The sequence below is a fragment of the Triticum aestivum genome, chromosome 2A, assembly GCF_018294505.1.
Source record: "Triticum aestivum cultivar Chinese Spring chromosome 2A, IWGSC CS RefSeq v2.1, whole genome shotgun sequence".
Taxonomy (NCBI): domain Eukaryota; kingdom Viridiplantae; phylum Streptophyta; class Magnoliopsida; order Poales; family Poaceae; genus Triticum; species Triticum aestivum.
In genome coordinates, this window is record NC_057797.1 from 171,396,566 (window position 1) to 171,417,424 (window position 20,859).

Consider the following 20,859-nt stretch of genomic DNA (forward strand, 5'->3'; position numbering starts at 1 on the left):
TGTTCTGGGGTCTGTCTCCGGCAACGCTTCGTTGGATTGTCTAGGTTGTAGGCTTGGTAAGCAGATTCAGCTACCCTATCCTCACAGTGAGTCGATGTCTAAGCGTCCTTTTGATCTCATTCACTCAGATGTTTGGGGTCCTACTCTCTTCGCTTCGAAAGGGGATCATCGCTACTATATTCTCTTTATAGACGGTTTTACTCGCTACACCTGGATCTATTTCATGTCTTCTCGTAGCGAGGTCTTATCTATATACAAAAATTTTGCTGCCATGGTTCGTACCCAATTCTCCACTCCTATTCGTGTTTTCGCGCAGATTCTGCTGGTGAGTATATTTCTCGAGCGTTGCAAGGATTTCTTGCTGAACAGGGTACTCTTCCCCAGTTCTCTTGCCCTGGTGCTCATGCTCAGAATGGTGTGGCCGAGCACAAGCATCGTCACCTTCTTAATACGGCGCGTGCGATGATGATCGCTGCCTCTCTTCCACCTCACTTTTGGGCTAAGGCTATTTCCACTTCCACCTATCTCATCAATATTCAGCCATCTGCTGCTTTGCAGGGTGGTATTCCTTTCGGACGTCTTTCTGATCGTTCTCCTGATTATTCGGCGCTTCGTTTGTTTGGTTGTGTTTGCTATGTTCTTCTTCCTCCTCGTGAACGCACCAAGCTAACCGCTCAGTCTGTTGAGTGTGTCTTTCTAGGATATAGCGATGAGCATAAGGGTTATCGGTGTTGGGATCCTGTCGGTCGTCGGATGCGTATTTCTCGGGATGTAACTTTTGATGAGTCTCGTCCTTTCTACCCACGTCCATCCTCCTCGACCTTTTCTGTGGAGGACATCTCTTTTTTCACATTTCCCAATACACCTCCCTTTGTGCCCCATATTCCTACTCCTTCCCCCGTTGTTGCAGATACAACGCCATCCTCTCCCACAGTTTCTTCTCCTCCCTTGTCAGATGACTCTCCACCTTCATCCCCGATACCTTCTCCGTCTCCACCTTCATCCTCGATACCTTCTCTGTCTCCATCTTCATCAACGATGCCTTCTCCATCAGCACCGATGTCTTCCCCATCTCCACCTCCGGTGATTCCTGTTGGAAATATGCCCTAGAGGCAATAATAAAAGTGTTATTATTATATTTCCTTGTTCATGATAATTGTCTTTTATTCATGCTATAACTGTATTATCCGGAAATCGTAATACACGTGTGAATACATAGACCACAAGATGTCCCTAGTGAGCCTCTAGTTGACTAGCTCGTTGTGATCAACAGATAGTCATGGTTTCCTGGCTATGGACATTGGATGTCATTGATAACGGGATCACATCATTAGGAGAATGATGTGATGGACAAGACCCAATCCTAAGACTAGCACAAAGATCGTGTAGTTCATTTGCTAGAGCTTTGCCAATGTCAAGTATCTCTTCCTTTGACCATGAGATCGTGTAACTCCTGGATACCGTAGGAGTGCTTTGGGTGTATTAAACGTCACAACGTAACTGGGTGACTATAAAGGTGCACTACAGGTATCTCCGAAAGTATCTATTGTTTTATGCGGATCGAGACTGGGATTTGTCACTCCGTGTAAACGGAGAGGTATCTCTGGGCCCACTCGGTAGGACATCATCATATGCGCAATGTGACCAAGGAGTTGATCACGGGATGATGTGTTACGGAACGAGTAAAGTGACTTGCCGGTAACGAGATTGAACAAGGTATCGGTATACCGACGATCGAATCTCGGGCAAGTAAAATACCGCTAGACAAAGGGAATTGAATACGGGATCGATTGAGTCCTTGACATCGTGGTTCATCCGATGAGATCATCGTGGAACATGTGGGAGCCAACATGGGTATCCAGATCCCGCTGTTGGTTATTGACCGGAGAACGTCTCGGTCATGTCTGCATGTCTCCCGAACCCGTAGGGTCTACACACTTAAGGTTCGATGACGCTAGGGTTATAAAGGAAGCTTGTATGTGGTTACCGAATGTTGTTCGGAGTCCCGGATGAGATCCCGGACACAACGAGGAGTTCCGGAATGGTCCGGAGGTAAAGATTTATATATAGGAAGTCCTGTTTCGGCCATCGGGACAAGTTTCGGGGTCATCGATATTGTACCGGGACCACCGGAAGGGTCCCGGGGGCCCACCGGGTGGGGCCACCTGCCCCGGGGGGCCACATGGGCTGTAGGGGGTGCGCCTTGGCCTACATGGACCAAGGGCACCAGCCCCAAGAGGCCCATGCGCCTAGGGAACCCTAGAGGGAAGAGTCCTCGAGGGGGAAGGCACCTCCGAGGTGCCTTGGGGAGGATGGACTCCTCCCCCCCCTCTTGGCCGCCGCACCAGATGCCATCTGGAGGCTGGCCGCCGCCCCTTGGGGTGGGAAACCCTAAAGGGGGCGCAGCCCTCCCCTTCCCCTATATATATGAGGCCTAGGGGCTGCCCATAAGACGCGATTTGATCTCTCGTTAGTGCAGCCCTGCCCCTCTCCCTCCTCCTCCTCTCCCATGGTGCTTGGCGAAGCCCTGCTGGATAGCCACGCTCCTCCACCACCACCACGCCGTTGTGCTGCTGTTGGATGGAGTCTTCCTCAACCTCTCCCTCTCTCCTTGCTGGATCAAGGCATGGGAGACGTCACCGGGCTGTACGTGTGTTGAACGCGGAGGTGCCGTCCGTTCGGCACTAGGATCATCGGTGATCTGAATCACGACGAGTACGACTCCATCAACCCCGTTCACTTGAACGCTTCCGCTTAGCGATCTACAAGGGTATGTAGATGCACTCCCCTTTCTACTCGTTGCTGGTCTCTCCATAGATAGATCTTGGTGTTACATAGGAAATTTTTTGAATTTCTGCTACGTTCCCCTACAGTGGCATCATGAGCTAGGTCTATTGCGTAGATTCTTTGCACGAGTAGAACACAAAGTAGTTGTGGGCGTTGATGTTGTTCAATATGCTTACCGTTACTAGTCCAATCTTGTTTCGACGGTATTGTGGGATGAAGCGGCCCGGACCGACCTTACACGTACTCTTACGTGAGACAGGTTCCACCGATTGACATGCACTTGGTGCATAAGGTGGCTAGCGGGTGCCAGTCTCTCCCACTTTAGTCGGAACGGATTCGATGAAAAGGGTCCTTATGAAGGGTAAATAGCAATTGGCATATCACGTTGTGGTCTTGCGTAGGTAAGAAACGTTCTTGCTAGAAACCCTAGCAGCCACGTAAAACATGCAACAACAATTAGAGGACGTCTAACTTGTTTTTGCAGGGTATGCTATGTGATGTGATATGGCCAAGAAGAATGTGATGAATGATATGTGATGTATGAGATTGATCATGTTCTTGTAATAGGATTCACGACTTGCATGTCGATGAGTATGACAACCGGCAGGAGCCATAGGAGTTGTCTTTATTTTTTGTATGACCTGCGTGTCATTGAAGAACGCCATGTAACTTACTTTACTTTATTGCTAAACGCGTTAGCCATAGAAGTAGAAGTAGTCGTTGGCGTGACAACTTCATGAAGACACGATGATGGAGATCATGATGATGGAGATCATGGTGTCATGCCGGTGACGATGATGATCATGGAGCCCCGAAGATGAAGATCAAAAGGAGCAAAATGATATTGGCCATATCATGTCACTATTTGATTGCATGTGATGTTTATCATGTTTATGCATCTTGTTTACTTAGGACGACGGTAGTAAATAAGATGATCCCTTACAAAATTTCAAGAAGTGTTCTCCCCTAACTGTGCACCGTTGCTACAGTTCGTCGCTTCTAAGCACCACGTGATGATCGGGTGTGATGGATTCTTACGTTCACATACAACGGGTGTAAGACAATTTTACACAGCGAAAACACTTAGGGTTAACTTGACGAGCCTAGCATGTGCAGACATGGCCTCGGAACACGGAGACCGAAAGGTCGAGCATGAGTCGTATAGTAGATACGATCAACATGAAGATGTTCACCGACGTTAACTAGTCCGTCTCACGTGATGATCAGACACGGCCTAGTTGACTCGGATCATGTAATCACTTAGATGACCAGAGGGATGTCTATCTGAGTGGGAGTTCATAAGATGAACTTAATTATCCTGAACATAGTCAAAAGACCTTTTGCAAATTATGTCGTAGCTCGCGCTTTAGTTCTACTGTTTTAGATATGTTCCTAGAGAAAATATAGTTGAAAGTTGATAGTAGCGATTATGCGAACAGTAGAAAGCTTATGTCCTTAATGCACTGCTCAGTGTGCTGAACCCCAAACGTCGTTTGTGGATGTTTCGAACATCGAACATACACGTTTTGATAACTACGTGATAGTTCAGTTAAATGGTTTAAGTAGAGGCACCAAAGACGTTTTCGAAACATCGCGGAACATATGAGATGTTTCGAGGGCTGAAATTGGGATTTCAGGCTCGTGCTCACGTCAAGAGGTATAAGACCTCCGACGATTCTCTTAGCCTGCAAACTAAGGGAGAAAATCTCAATCGTTGAGCTTGTGCTCAGATTGTCTGAGTGCAACAATCACTTGAATTGAGTGGGAGTTGATCTTCCAAATGAGATAGTGATGTTTCTCCAAAGTCATTGCCACCGAGCTGCTAGAGCTTCGTGATGAACTATAACAGATCAGGGACATATATGATGATCCTTGAGATATTCGCGATGTTTGACACCGCGAAAGTAGAAATCAAGAAGGAGCATCAATCGTTGATGGTCAGTGAGACCACTAGTTTCAAGAAGGGCAAGGGCAAGAAGGGATACTTCATGAAACAGCAATTCAGCTGCTGCTCTAGTGAAGAAACCCAAGGTTGAACCCAAACCCGAGACTGAGTGCTTCTGTAATAAGGGGAACAGCCACTGGAGCAGAATTACCCTAGATACTTGGTAGATGAGAAGGCTGGCAAGGTCGATAGAAATATATTGGATATACATTGTGTTAATGTGTACTTTACTAGTACTCCTAGTAGCACCAGGGTATTAGATACCGGTTCGGTTGCTAAGTGTTAGTAACTCGAAATAAAAGCTACGGAATAAAACGGAGACTAGCTAAAGCTGAGCTGACGATACGTGTTGGAAGTGTTTCCAAGTTTGATGTGATCTAACATCGCACGCTCCCTCTACCATCAAGATGAGTATTAAACCTGAATAAGTGCTCTTGCACCTAAAGGAATGGTTTATTGAATTTTGATCATAGGGATACACATTTTCATGCCAAAAGATATAAGATAGTAATGATAGTACCACTTACTTGTGGCACTGCCATGTAAGTCATAATGGTATAAAACGCATGAAGAAGCTCCATGTTGATGGATCTTTGGACTCACTCATTTTTGAAAAGTTTGAGACATGCGAACCATGTCTATTGGTATATATGCATGAAGAAACTCCATGCAAATGGACCGTTTGAACTCACTTGATTTTGAATCACTTGAGATATGCAAATCATACCACATGGGCAAGATGACTGAAAAGCCTCGGTTTCAGTAAGATGGAACAACTTGCTGGAAGTAACACATTTTGATGTGTCCAATCCAATGAGTGCTGAGGCATGCAGTGAATATCGTTATGATCTTACTTCACAGATGATTCGAGTAGATGTTGAGAATATTTACTTGATGAAACACAAGTCTGAATTATTGAATGGTTCAAGTAATTTCAGAGTGAAGTAGAAGATCATTGTGACAAGAGGATAAAATGTCTATGATATGATCATAGAGATGAATATCTGAGTTACGAGTTTTGGCACACAATTAAGACATTGTGGAAATTGTTTCGCAATTAATACCGCCTGGAACACCATAGTGTGATGGTGTGTCCGAACATCATAGTTGCACCCTATTGGATATGGTGCGTACCATGATATCTCTTATCGAATTACCACTATCGTTCATGGGTTAGGCATTAGAGACAACCACACTCACTTTAAATAGGGCACCACGTAATTCCGTTGAGACGACACCGTTTAGAGAAACCTAAGTTGTCGTTTCTTAAAGGTTTGGGGCTGCGACGCTTATGTGAAAAAGTTTCAGGATTAAGCTCGAACCCAAAGCGGATAAAATGCATCTTCATAGGAAACCCAAAACAGTTGGGTATACCTCCTAATTCAGATCCGAAAGCAATATGGATTGTTTCTAGAATCGGGTCCTTTCTCGAGGAAAAGTTTCTCTCGAAAGAATTGAGTGGGAGGATGGTAGAGACTTGATGAGGTTATTGAACCGTCTCTTCAACTAGTGTGTGACAGGGCACAGGGAGTTGTTCCTGTGGCACCTACACCAATTGAAGTGGAAGCTTATGATATTGATCATGAAACTTCGGATCGAGTCACTCCCAAACCTCGTAGGATGACAAGGATGCGTACTACTTCAGAGTGGTACGTAATCCTGTCTTGAAGGTCATGTTGCTAGACAACAATGAACCTACGAGCTATAGAGAAGCGATGGTGGGCCCGGATTCCGATAAATGACTCGAGGCCATAAAATCCGAAAACGGATCCATGGACTTTGGTGGACTTGCCCGATGATCGGCAAGCCATTAAGATAAATGGATCTTTAAGAAGAAGACGGACGTGGATGGTAATGTCACCGTCCATGAAGCTCGACTTGTGGCGAAAAGTTTTTCACAAGTCCAAGGAGTTGACTACGATGAGATTTTCTCATCTGTAGCGATGCTTAAAGTCCGTCGGATTCATGTTAGCATTAGCTATATTTATGAAATCTGGCAGATGGATATCAAAACGAGTTTCCTTACCAGTTTTCGTGAGGAAAGATTGTAGGTAATACAATCAGAAAGTTTTTGTCGATCCTAAGGATGCTAAAAGGTATGCTAGCTCCAGCGATCCTTCTAAGGACTGGAGTGAGCATCTCGAAGTTGGAATGTATGCTTTGATGATGATCAAAGATTTTGGGTTTGTACAAAGTTTATGAGAAACTTGTATTTCCAAAGAAGTGAGTGGGAGCACTATAGAATTTCTGATGAATACATGTTGATCAGAAATGATGTAGAATTTCTGGAAAGCATATAGGGTTATTTTGAAAGTGTTTTTCAATAGAAAGCCTGGATTAAGCTACTTGAACATTGAGCATCAAGATCTATAAGGATAGATCAAAATGCTTAATAATACTTTCAAATGAGCACATACCTTGACATGATCTTGAAGGTGTTCAAGATGGACCAGTCAAAGAAGGAGTTCTTGCCTGAGTTGTAAGGTACGAAGTTAAGACTTAAAGCTCGACCACGGCAGAATAGAGAGAAAGGACGAAGGTCGTCCCCTATGCTAAAGACGTAGGCTCTTCAGTATGCTATGCTGTGTACCGCACCTGAAGTGTGCCTTGCCATGAGTCAGTCAAGGGGTACAAGAGTGATCCAAGAATGGCTCACAGGACAGCGGTCAAAGTTATCCTTAGTAACTAGTGGACTAAGGAATTTTCTCGATTATGGAGGTGGTAAAAGAGTTCGTCGTAAAGGTTACGATGATGCAAGCTTGACACCTATCCGGATAGCTCTGAGTAGAGAGACCAGATACATATAATGGAGCAATAATTTAGAATAGCTCCAAGTAGAACAGTTATTTGGAATAGCTCCAAATAGAGCGTGGTAGCTGCATCTAGGAGATGACATAGAGATTTGTAAAGCACACACGGATCTGAAAGGTTCAGACCCGTTGACTAAAACCTCTCTCACAAGCAACATGATCAAACATAAAACTCATTGAGTGTTAATCACATAGTGATGTGAACTAGACTACTGACTCTAGTAAACTCTTGGGTATTAGTCACATGGCGATGTGACCTGTGAGTGTTAATCACATGGCGATGTGAATTAGATTATTGACTCTAGTGCAAGTGGGAGACTGTTGGAAATATGCCCTAGAGGCAATAATAAAAGTGTTATTATTATATTTCCTTGTTCGTGATAATTGTCTTTTATTCATGCTATAACTGTATTATCCGGAAATCGTAATACACGTGTGAATACATAGACCACAATATGTCCCTAGTGAGCCTCTAGTTGACTAGCTCGTTGTGATCAACAGATAGTCATGGTTTCCTGGCTATGGACATTGGATGTCATTGATAACGGGGTCACATCATTAGGAGAATGATGTGATGGACAAGACCCAATCCTAAGACTAGCACAAAGATCGTGTAGTTCATTTGCTAGAGCTTTGCCAATGTCAAGTATCTCTTCCTTTGACCATGAGATCGTGTAACTCCTGGATACCGTAGGAGTGCTTTGGGTGTATCAAACGTCACAACGTAACTGGGTGACTATAAAGGTGCACTACAGGTATCTCCGAAAGTATCTATTGTTTTATGCGGATCGAGACTGGGATTTGTCACTCCGTGTAAACGAAGAGGTATCTCTGGGCCCACTCGGTAGGACATCATCATATGCGCAATGTGACCAAGGAGTTGATCACGGGATGATGTGTTACGGAACGAGTAAAGTGACTTGCCGGTAACGAGATTGAACAAGGTATCGGTATACCGACGATCGAATCTCGGGCAAGTAAAATACCGCTAGACAAAGGGAATTGAATACGGGATCGATTGAGTCCTTGACATCGTGGTTCATCCGATGAGATCATCGTGGAACATGTGGGAGCCAACATGGGTATCCAGATCCCGCTGTTGGTTATTGACCGGAGAACGTCTCGGTCATGTCTGCATGTCTCCTGAACCCGTAGGGTCTACACACTTAAGGTTCGATGACGCTAGGGTTATAAAGGAAGCTTGTATGTGGTTACCGAATGTTGTTCGGAGTCCCGGATGAGATCCCGGACGTAACGAGGAGTTCCGGAATGGTCCGGATGTAAAGATTTATATATAGGAAGTCCTGTTTCGGCCATCGGGACAAGTTTCGGGGTCATCGGTATTGTACCGGGACCACCGGAAGGGTCCCGTGGGCCCACCGGGTGGGGCCACCTGCCCCGGGGGGCCACATGGGCTGTAGGGGGTGCGCCTTGGCCTACATGGGCCAAGGGCACCAGCCCCAAGAGGCCCATGCGCCTAGGGAACCCTAGAGGGAAGAGTCCTCGAGGGGGAAGGCACCTCCGAGGTGCCTTGGGGAGGATGGACTCCTCCCCCCCTCTTGGCCGCCGCACCAGATGCCATCTGGAGGCTGGCCGCCGCCCCTTGGGGTGGGAAACCCTAAAGGGGGCGCAGCCCTCCCCTTCCCCTATATATATGAGGCCTAGGGGCTGCCCATAAGACGCGATTTGATCTCTCGTTAGTGCAGCCCTGCCCCTCTCCCTCCTCCTCCTCTCCCATGGTGCTTGGCGAAGCCCTGCTGGATAGCCACGCTCCTCCACCACCACCACGCCGTTGTGCTGCTGTTGGATGGAGTCTTCCTCAACCTCTCCCTCTCTCCTTGCTGGATCAAGGCATGGGAGACGTCACCGGGCTGTACGTGTGTTGAACGCGGAGGTGCCGTCCGTTCGGCACTAGGATCATCGGTGATCTGAATCACGACGAGTACGACTCCATCAACCCCGTTCACTTGAACGCTTCCGCTTAGCGATCTACAAGGGTATGTAGATGCACTCCCCTTTCTACTCGTTGCTGGTCTCTCCATAGATAGATCTTGGTGTTACGCAGGAATTTTTTTGAATTTCTGCTACGCTCCCCAACAATTCCTACCCGTCCCTCTTTTCGTTTTCATTACACCCACCGTCCATGTGTTGTGGATGGGTCCAATGATGCGCCATCTACTTCTGGTGTGCCTTCTTCCTCATCTCAGCCAACTTATGGTCTTCGACCTCTGCCTTGTCCTCCTCCTGACCGCTATTCTCCTTCCAAATATGGTCTTTCAGCTATACTTGAGCCTACCTCTTATCGCGATGCTATTGTTCATCCCGAATGGCAGTTTGCGATGGCAGAGGAGCTTGCTGCTCTTGAGCGCATCGGCACGTGGGATCTTGTTTCTCTTCCTCCTGGTGTTCGTCCCATCACTTGTAAGTGGGTCTACAAGGTTAAGACTCGCTCTGATGGTTCTCTTGAGCGTTACAAAGCTCGTCTTGTGGCTCGTGGCTTTCAGCAGGAGCATGGTCGTGATTACGACGAGACTTTTGCTCCTGTGGCCCATATGACCACTGTTCGCACACTTCTTGTCGTGGCCTCTGTTCGCCACTGGTCTGTTTCTCAGCTTGATGTTAAGAATGCCTTTCTTAATGGTGAGCTACGTGAGGAGGTTTACATGCAGCCACCACCTGGGTATTCTGATCGTACAATTTTTTCTAAGGATTGATTTGTACTACATTTCATAGAAAACCTAGTATCCACTTCAATCTCCTTTAACAATTTATTCGCTTGTTCTATGCTATCAGACACACTCTGCTAATCTTATAGGATTCAAATGAGCATGTCACTCCAATTTTATATTTATTTTATTTCTATGTTTTGAGAATCCTACAAATCAATGAGGCACTCAAAACAACCGTGAATGTGCATTATGAGCAAAAATATCAACTCAAAAAGTCTCCATTCGTAGATGTAAAACTTTATAAATGTTTTCATTCATATTAGACTTAGCATTTGAAATAGATAATATGAAAGACCAGACAGTTTTTCTCCAAGCGTTTTCCCCCTTTCCCGTTGGCGGCTAGGGCAAACTCCCCCCTTCAGACTTCGTCGGCAAAGCTGTGGACACGACTCCGCTTTGCCTATTGCTTCGGCGGCCGGTGGCATTTAAGGGAATCCCGGTGCCTTCACTTTGGCTACTAGTTTAGATTAGGTTCTTTTAGTCCTTACTGTCGTGGATTTGTCACGGCAGATGTCCTAGCGAAAGGACTTAGTCGTGGAGCCATCGCTACGAGTTTACTTGAAGGGGTTAAAGCGGACACAAAGACACGTGGGGTTTATACTAGTTTGGCCCCTTCGATGAAGGTAAAAGCCTACGTCTAGTTGTGATGGAATTGATGTGGTCTCGATGGCTAGGGAGCAAACAAGCTTCGCCTAGGCCCGAGTTGTGGTTGTCCCCCTTGAACCGCCGCCGGGCCGTCCCCTTATATACACGGGTGACGCCCGTCGGTCCATAGAGTCCCAGCCGGTTCATATTCATATCCCGGTCGGTATCTCTCTATTCCTAACTTACAATACAAGTTATACATCAGGTCGGTTTTATAGCTACAGATTCTAAACCGACTATAGGCCTTGGGCCTTCACCTGCTTATACCACTATGAAGTTAACCCGGCCCAAGTAGGCCGGTTTTACACCCAGTGGTAATATCCCCAACATTGCCCCAGATTGATTTGAACTGGTTCATGTCAATCCTTCACACCATCTTGCGTCTTGGATGTCTTCTGTTAATTGGAAAATCTTCATGTCGTCATCATGTTTGATTGCTGTAAACCGGCATGACGTCATCAACTTTGGCTACTATAAACCGGCATGACGTCATTATGAAATTCATAACGCCCTCTTAATGACAGATCCTGGATTCGCGCGTTTGACCTAGCTCAGTTGCCTTATAAATAAGACCGAAGGGTTATTTGTTTTCTCTTCCCCTTCGTCCCTTCTTCTTCTTCTTCCTCACGTTGCCGGCTTTGGAGCTCCGCCACCACCGTCGACCTCTGTCTCGTCTCAGGCCGCTGCATCAACCTGTACGTACCAGAGTGTCGCGGCGTCTTTCCGCATCCTCTCTGTTCCTGGTAAGTTCTCTCTCCCTCTTAACCTAGATCTGTTCTTAGGGTTCCATGTTCTTGCTATGTTCATCGCGCGTTCATAGCTGCTATCTGATCCTGAATGCATCTGTGAACTTTTGCTGTGTTTAGTAGCGATCCCTTTAGCATCCGCTTACCATTTCTCATCCAAGCTCATAGATCTCCCGCATCTATCCGCTCAATGGTTCACTTCTGTTTCCGTCTTAGTCTTCGAAATATTTCCTGTTTTTATGAGCTTGCTGTAGATCCGTGGCTGTAACATAATTTTGTGAAACTTGTTTCTGCATAACTAGTTATCCATAGTTTCGATTGCTTCCGATGCTTAGGCCAGGCGGTTTAACTTCACCATAGAGAAAAAATTGCCAGACCGGTATATATGTCATTAGTCCCCTGGTTGAACCACCAGAATCCATCTGATGCTACGTTGTAGAAGACCGGTTTATGGGTACTGCCTCCGGTTTACCGTAATTAGATCAACACCGTTGTATCCGGCATGTTCTTGAACCGGATCATTTATTTCTTGTAGATCTTGTCATGGCCAAACAAGTGTACGAGTGCAACTGGGTTCCCTCCCGTGTCACAGAATCACAGATGAACGATCTAGTCCTGATTGGCGCTTTGGATAGCAAAGACACGATTCATTGGAGGGTTCCTGGAGATGAATGTCCTCCTACACCCCAGGAAGGAGAGGTCGTGGTCTTCACAGATCATATGGCCCGGGGCTTCAAACCGCCCGGCTCCAAATTTTATCGGGATGTGTTAGCCAACTTTCAACTCCGTCCACAGGATATTGGCCCCAACTCTGTCACCAATCTATGTCACTTTCAAGTACTTTCTGAGGCATACCTTCAAGAGGAGCCTTCCGTCGAGTTATTTAGAGATCTCTTTCATCTGAACCGTCGTACTGAATTCACTGACGGCCCTAATACCGAACTGGGCGGTATGGCCATTCAGAAGAGGAAAGAAATCACCTACCCTCACGTCAAACTCCATACTCACCCCAAGGAATGGAACGTAACTTGGTTTTATTGCAAGGATACATCTCCTGATAATGAAAATCCCTTGCCTGGCTTCCGTCCGGAACGGCTCAGCAACACTCACCCTTTTCCACAAAGGCTAAGCGCTAAGGAGAGAATTAAATATGCTCCTCAACTGTCCAAGCTCCGGGCCTTCATGGCCAACGGTTTAACAGGAATAGACCTTGCACGCTGCTGGATATCATGGAGTATTTTGCCTCTAAGCCGGCGCCCAAATTTGATGTGTGAGTATACTGATAGTATCGATGACCCACTCCGTCACACAAAATCCAACTCCCTGAGGACGAAGTCACAGAATCTATGAAGAAGATGCTGAATGAACCGGAGCACCTCTGTGCTCAAACCGGTCTGCTTCCTTACTGCACCACCAACAAACCGCCAGCGGTAATATTTCAATTGCTCTATTGTTGAACCGAGTTACTATTTTATATGTTCAACGTTTTAATTGCTGCTGATCCAGGGTGATAATCCGTTCTGGAGTAAGAAACTTCCTCAAGACAAAACGGAGAAGGCAGGACGGCCAACCCGGCCCAAGACCAAGGTTGTCAAGAAACCAGCTCATAAGAGAAAAACCACCGCTTCATCTGACCCAGCCATTGATGATGATGTGGGTAATCCGGATCTTGAGGTAGAACTTGATTCACTTTGCTTACTTTTTACACGCCTTATTGATGATGATGTTTGTCAGGATGACGCTGAAGCCAGCAATGCGGTTTTCGTTGAGGTAACTATTCTCTCTTCCGATTCAGAAATCTTGCCTTTGCCAAAATTTCGCCGGGCAAACCGGAAAGTTAAATTTTCTCATCCTCTTGCTTATCTGGATTCCCAATTTCTTATGAAGACTCAGCAACACGAAGCTCGCCGCACAACCCGGCACAGTGGCCAGGTAGTTACCTCTGCCGGTTTACCAAACAGTCCGGTTCGAAAACGCCGCTCCGAGGTCTCCGACCTTTTTATTGATTTAAATCGTAAAGCGGGTTTCTTCCGTCAACCTCTTAATCCATCCGACTCCGATTATCAGGTCACTTCTCATTCCTCATCTGGTGAATCGTCGGCCACCCAGCTACCACCTTTGAAAACAGTTGCTGGGTAAGTTAAACCGACCATATCCTTCTAGTATGTTGCGCAATGATTTACACTTTTCCTTAATTTTTATCTTTTCTTCCAGGGCTAAACCGAAACCCAGCAAGAAGGCCCGCCTGGATAAAGCGGCTGAAGAAAATATGGCCCCAGAACATGACCAAGTACCGGATCGTGAAATGTTTACTTCTGAAGATATCCCCAATGATCCTCCTCTGCAAGACAACATTATCCCTGAAGAAGGTCTTATTAATACTCCAGTGTCTGCTGATCCGCCTGCCAGCTCTGTCCAGATTGAGAAATCCCACACTCCTGCTGACAAAACGGCCGCACCAACCCAAACCGGCGAGTCAAAAGATGATGATGTTGTGATTACCGGTGTAGGCCGCTCTGAACCCGGGAATCCTGCCACCCTTACCAGGCATACCATGAAAGAGGATTCTTCCCCTTTGAATAAAGGAAAATGGGATGTTGAATTAGAAATATATGCCGCTTTGAATGCTCAAGATCTTCACTCTGGCTATTTGAACCGGCTTTACACTAGCCGTGACTGTGAAGCTGGCCTGGTCAAAATGATGAGGGATAAATTTGAGGTAAATTCCTTCTTTCTTTTCTGCCCTTGCATTCATCCCGGTAGCCCCCAAGGGCCGGTTTGTGACCTTGGTCAAACCGGGACTTGATCCTGAATATATATTTTTTGAAATCCGTCGGCATAACCCTCGAGGGCCGGTTTAGCATAAGCAAACCGGGGCTAAAAAATAAAAAGCTGTCCTTAGAACAGAACTTGATCAAATAGCCATTAGCCCCCAAGTGCCAAGTTGAATACTTGTATTGAGCTTGGGACTTTGTATTTGAGCAATATACAAAAAATTGAAGGTACATTAGCCCCCAAGTATCAGGCATATAACTTTATTATGTGGTTGATACTTCAATTTCTTGTCTCGACTGTGAAAAGCTTTAATGTCATCTGTATGCAGGCTGAGATTAAAATCAAGGAGGACCGGATTGCCGATTTGCAGGAGGCCCTGAAGACCCAGCAAGCTGAAACAGATAAAGCCAAGGAAGAATTAACCAGCGCTTTGAGCACTGCTGAACGGCTGAAACAAAGTTTTAAGAAAGAGCGAGCTGACTGGGCCACTGAGAAGGCCGGTTTAACCAAAAGAGCAGAAAATGCTGAAGCGGCCCTTAAATCGGTGGTAGATGAACTGACGGCTGTACAGCGGCAAATACACTCCATGACTGCTGCTATCTTTGGTAAGCTCCTTGTAACTTCTGTGATAAATTTGAATCTGCTGTATCGTAAGTCCGGTTTGAGACCATTCCAATCCTTTTGTAGGCACACGTATTGGGCACTTAGGAAATGATGTGCGGAAGAAATTGAAAGCTGCCTACACCTTGGTAGAACAATTGTACACTGGAGCCCAACAGATCATCAGCACAGCTTCTCACAACAACCCGGCGCCCTCTTTAATCCAAGACACTCTTAGCAAGTTGTCAATGCTTCCAGCCCGGATTGAGGAGCTAAAAAAATCCGCTGCCCGAACCGGAGCCATCAATGCCTTAATCCGGGCAAAGGCATGGGTGCCCGACTTTGATCCTGTGGAAGCAGCTCAAGGCTATCCCAGTCTGAAAGAAGATGGCTCTGAGTTCAACGAAGAAGATTTAAGGGCCATAAACTGTGTAGTACGCCCTCTGGCTTGCCAGTTAGCTGAAGAGGCAGATTTGACGCATTATCAAGCGCAATATAATAATCAAAACAAGCGAGTGCCTGCCCCAACTGTTGAAGCGGAGAATCTGATTCCTCCAATCCGTAAGCACACTTACGCCCTTGATATTGAACCGTCTTCCCTGATCCATGAAGAAGCTGTTTTCCAAGCTTTAATGGGAATCGACTGGACCACTGTTGATTTCCAGCCAATGGGTAGAGACGAGGAAGCTGAAGCGGCGGAGGACGAGGAGCAGGCTTGAACCGGAAGCCGGTTTGAAGTGCTATTTGCAACATCCTTCTACAAAAACAATGATTTTGTTTGGGCACCATGCTGCCTTGTAATAGGATAGTTAAAACTTCTGCCTGGGATATGCCTTCGTGCATAAGTACCGAAGCTTTTGCTTGAAAAAACTTTAATTCATATTTCCTGCAATCAGAAAAATTTGAACTTCGGTAGCGGTTATACCGTCAGCCGGATTATGATCTTGATATGTGTATCAGAAATATAACAAATAGACGATACATAAATACCTGCCATGCTTGGGTATAAAGCTGGCTTAACCAAGCCTGAAGCGGTGGTTTTATAAACCATTACCGTCAAAAAGGGGAAAGTAGCCCCCGTACAAACCGTACTGACTTAATACGAGCCCCCTGGTTACTCCATGATGTTAACAGGGAAAAGGTAAACTGGGTAGACTCCTCCGGATTAGAAGGGGAATCAAAAATCATTGGCTGAACCGGAAAAAATATGCTTGTTGACATAAAGAAATCCAATAAAAGCAAAAAACGAACAAACCATGAAAACAACATGGAAACGAAAGTAATGATAAAACCCATTCGCAAAAATACGCTATATTGAGCTGTTCAGATGGCATTACCATGGTCGGACAGGATCAAGGCCCCCAATAGGGGTGACAATGATTCAAGTCAGCCAGGTCCCCAAATGACTCGTGGCATATATGCCAAATCAAGAGGCGTAGCAATGGCTCGGGCCCGACCATGCTCCCAAGTGATTTTGTGGCCTTAGGCCGACCAAGAGGCGTTACTGGTTCAGACTTGACCAAGTCCCCAAATGATCTGGTGGCTGTCGCCTATCAAAGGGTGTTCGTTGGTTCGGACACGACCAAAGCCCCCAGTGATATAAAAACAAATGTCAAGGGGTAAACCGGAGGCCGCTTTAGACAGAACCACTCCGTGTAACCTCGCAAGATGAGAAAGACAGAGACCCCGCTTCAGCTGAGGCTCCGGTTTGATATATCAAAGATAATATATACATTGTCATGATATGTACATAGATAGAGCCAATGGCTCAAGTATAGTAAGGCCGAAGATGAGCTATATTCCACGGTCTGTTGGTCTCCTCTTCTGATGTACGTGAGTCTTGATGCTCTCGAATATCAATCAGATAATACGACCCGTTGTGCAGATTCTTGCTGACTACGAAAGGTCCCTCCCAAGGTGGGGATAACTTGTGCATATCCATTTGATCTTGGATGAATCGAAGCACCAAATCTCCTTCTTGAAAAGTTCTGGTTTTAACCCGGCGACTGTGATAGCGACGAAGATCTTGCTGGTAAATCGCCGAACGGGCAGCCGCTATATCACGCTCTTCGTCCAATAGGTCCAAAGCATCTTGTCGTGCTGTCTCATTGTCTGCCTCAACATAAGCTGCCACACGAGGCGAATCGTGCCGGATGTCACTAGGGAGAACTGCCTCTGCTCCATAGACCATGAAAAATGGCGTGTATCCTATGGACCGGTTTGGCGTAGTATTGATACTCCATAATACAGATGGCAGCTCTTCAACCCAACATCCTGGTGTTCTTTGCAATGGGACCAAAAGCCGGGGTTTGATGCCTCGCAAGATTTCCTGATTAGCTCGTTCTGCCTGTCCATTGGACTGGGGGTGTGCTACTGACGACACATCAAGTCGGATGTGCTCACGTTCACAGAACTCCTTCATAGCACCCTTGGATAAATTGGTACCATTATCAGTAATGATACTGTGTGGAAAACCAAACCGGAAAATCACCTTCTTGATGAACTGTACCGCTGTTGCTGCATCACACTTGCTGACAGGCTCCGCTTCAACCCACTTGGTAAATTTATCAACTGCCACCAAAAGGTGAGTTTTCTTATCCTTGGATCTTTTAAAAGGTCCAACCATGTCTAGCCCCCAAGTTGCAAATGGCCATGTTATTGGGATCATCCTCAATTCCTGAGCCGGCACATGAGCACGCCTTGAAAATTTCTGACATCCATCACACCGTTTAACCAAATCCTCCGCGTCAGCATGTGCTGTCAACCAGTAGAACCCGTGACGAAACGCCTTTGCAACCAGAGACTTTGAACCGGCGTGGTGCCCACAATCCCCTTCATGGATTTCTCTTAAGATTTCACAGCCTTCCTCAGGAGAAACACAATGTTGAAACGCCCCTGATACACTGCAATGATGTAATTCACCATTGACAATTGTCATAGACTTGGATCGCCGGACTATCTGCCTGGCCAGAATCTCATCCTCTAGCAACTCCCCCCTTGTCATGTACACAAGATAAGGAACCGTCCAATCCGGAATAACACGCAGGGCTGCCACCAATTGAGACTCCGGATCAGGAATAGCTAAATCCGCTTCACCTGGGAGCTTGACTGACGGATTGTGCAACACATCCAAAAAGACGTTAGGCGGGACCGGTTTACACTGAGAGCCCAACCGGCTTAAAGCATCCGCCGCTTCATTCTTCCGACGGTCCACATGATCCACTTGATAACCCTTGAAACAACCTGCAATATTATCCACTTCCCGACGATACGCAGCCATGATCGGGTCTTTAGAATCCCAAGTGCCAGACACCTGTTGAGCCACTAGGTCTGAGTCACCAAAACACTTAACCCGGCTTAAATTCATCTCTTTAGCCATCTGCAGACCATGGAGCAAGGCTTCATACTCAGCTGCATTATTAGTACAAGGGAACATTAAGCGGAGAACATAACAAAACTTATCACCTCCTGGGGAAGTTAATACGACTCCAGCCCCCGAGCCTTCCAATTGCCTGGATCCATCAAAATGAATAGTCCAATATGTGTGATCCGGCTTCTCCTCTGGTGCCTGTAATTCCGTCCAATCATTGATGAAATCAACAAGTGCTTGAGACTTCACTGCCGTCCGAGGCACGTACTTCAGTCCGTGCGGCCCCAGCTCTATAGCCCACTTGGCAATCCGGCCAGTCGCCTCCCGATTCTGTATAATATCACCCAAGGGAGCTGAACTGACCACTGTGATGGGGTGCCCTTGAAAATACTGCTTCAACTTCCGACTGGCCATAAAAACCCCATAGACCAGCTTCTGCCAATGCGGATACCTTTGCTTGGATTCAATCAGCACCTCACTGATATAATAAACCGGCCGCTGAACCGGATATTCCTTGCCTGCCTCTTTGCGCTCTACCACAATAGCCACGCTAACTGCCCGAGCATTAGCCGCTACGTATAATAATAGCGGCTCCTTGTCGACCGGAGCTGCAAGAACAGGCGGATTGGCTAACTGCCGCTTCAGATCCTCAAATGCCTTGTCAGCAGCTGGACTCCAGACGAAATTGTCTGTCTTCCTCAGCATTTGGTACAAAGGGATAGCCTTCTCCCCGAGGCGGCTGATAAACCGGCTCAGCGCAGCGATTCGGCCCGCCAAACGCTGAACATCGTTGATACACTCCGGTTTAGCTAGAGATGTAATAGCCGTAATCTTCTCCGGATTAGCCTCAATTCCTCTGTTAGACACCAAGAAACCCAGTAACTTGCCTGCTGGAACACCAAAAACACACTTGGCCGGATTAAGCATCATCCTGTAAGCTCGCAAGTTATCAAAGGTCTCCTTCAAATCATCCACCAGTGTCTCCTTCTGCCTTGATTTTACTACAATATCATCCACATATGCGTGCACATTGCGGCCGATCTGCTCATGCAGGAAATTCTGTACACACCGTTGATAGGTGGCTTGGGCACTCTTGAGCCCGAAGGGCATAGATACATAGCAGAAGGCTCCAAAGGGAGTAATGAATGATGTTTTCTCCTGGTCCATAACCGCCATCTTGATCTGATGATATCCAGAGTATGCATCCAAAAAACTCAAACGCTCGCAACCCGCCGTGGCATCAATGATCTGACCAATACGGGGGAGAGCAAAAGGGTCTGCTGGACAGGCTTTGTTAAGATCTGTATAATCCACACACATACGCCAAGTGCCGTTTTTCTTAAGAACTAACACCGGATTAGCAAGCCACTCTGGATGGAACACCTCAATAATAAAACCAGCTGCTAAAATCCTGGCCACTTCCTCTCCAATGGCTTTGCGTCTTTCTTCGTTAAACCGGCGGAGGAACTGTTTCACCGGTTTATACTTAGGATCCACATTAAGAGTGTGCTCAGCGAGTTCCCTCGGCACACCTGGCATGTCAGACGGCTTCCATGCAAAAATGTCCCGATTCTCACGGATGAACTCGATGAGCGCGCTTTCCTATTTGGGATCCAGGTTGGCACTGATAGTGAACTGCTTGGATGAATCGCCGGGCACGAAGTCAACAAGCTTGGTCTCAGCTGCCGATTTGAACTTCAGATCTGAATCATGCTCTGTAGTTGGCTTCTTTAAAGGGGTCATATCCGACGGATCGACATTGTCCTTATAATACTTCAACTCTTCCGTGGCACAGACCGACTCTGCGTAAGCCGCATCACCCTCTTCACATTCCAAAGCGATCCTACGGTTCCCGTGAACCGTTATCGTCCCCTTGTAACCCGGCATCTTGAGCTGTAAGTAGATATAACAAGGCCGCGCCATGAACTTGGCATAAGCCGGTCGCCCAAACAAGGCGTGATACGGGCTTTGGATCTTCACCACTTCGAAGCTCAATTTTTCTGACCGGGAGTCGTGCTCGTCTCCAAAAACCACATCTAGAGCTATTTTACCAACAGGATATGCAGATTTGCCTGGCACAACACCATGGAATACCGTGTTCGACGGTTTGAGATCCTTGTCTGTCAGTCCCATGCGCCTGAATGTCTCATAATATAGTATGTTAATACTGCTTCCTCCATCCATGAGTACCTTGGTGAATTTATAACCCCCCACCTGAGGGTCCACCACTAATGCTAACTGACCCGGATTATCAACCCGGGGCGGGTGATCTTCTCTGCTCCACACGATGGGCTGCTCTGACCAGCGTAAGTAACGTGGTAAGGTCGGTTCAATAGAATTCACCGCTCGTTGGTGGAGTTTTCCGTCACGCTTATCCAAGCCCGTTGTGAAGACATGGTATTGCCCATTGCTCAACTGCTTTGGCTGGCTCTGATAGCCTGACTGCTGCTGC